Source organism: Triticum dicoccoides, chromosome 7B (assembly GCF_002162155.2).
Source record: "Triticum dicoccoides isolate Atlit2015 ecotype Zavitan chromosome 7B, WEW_v2.0, whole genome shotgun sequence".
Classification (NCBI taxonomy): Eukaryota; Viridiplantae; Streptophyta; class Magnoliopsida; order Poales; family Poaceae; genus Triticum; species Triticum dicoccoides.
In genome coordinates this window covers 50,454,372-50,455,199 of record NC_041393.1, presented here as the reverse complement: position 1 = coordinate 50,455,199, position 828 = coordinate 50,454,372, and positions in this window count along the sequence as shown.

Genomic DNA, 828 nt, shown 5'->3' with positions numbered 1-828 from the left:
GACTCTATCTAGGTGCTGGTGACGAGCTGGTCGTTCTATCTCAGTTACAGCACGACGCCTTGTCACTGGGTTGATGGTACTGGTAAAGGGTTTTTATTGCCATTGATGAGATGGTTAAGATGCCGATGATGATGGTGCTTTTGGTTAGGCTCGGTAAACTACTTTACCAACTGATCCATTACTTGTTGCTAGCGGAGTAGTGCTTTTGTTGAAATGGAGAGATAAAAAAGTTGAAATGGGCTAGAGGAGTACTTGATCATAGAAATTGTCACCCGGAGGCGTATACTCGTAGCAGAAACAGAGTTGATACAACGCGTGGATGTACAACCGTCGTTAAATTGTATTTTTTTTTCTCCTTGTAAATTTTCAAATGACCTATTAGGGGAGGAGCGTTGTAGGCCCGGACTTCCAGATTTAGACGGGTAAATTTGGGCGGGGGGAGGTGCGGGTAAGGCTTCGAGAGATTCCAAAAATGGCTAAAGCCTCCATCTCTCCCTGTATATAGACGTCTCCATAATTGGCTTTTGTGTTAGAGGCCCAGTAGAATTCCATGCCTATTTTTCAATTGAGCTTCAACATGTAAAGTGTGTGAGTTTAAAGGTTTTCCATGCTCATTGTGTGAAATAAGGATGCTTAGCTAGCACCCCTTTTTGGTACGGCCAATTACGGGTTGCTTGTCCTTTTTTTAACCTTTTTATGTTATTATTTTATTTAAGTTTTTTATCTTCTTCTCTACATTTTTTATTTTTGTTTCTTCTTTATGCCTCGTTTGGAGGGGGTTTGGTAATCCCTCCCCTCCACCCAATTTCCTCAACTCCCAACTAATAC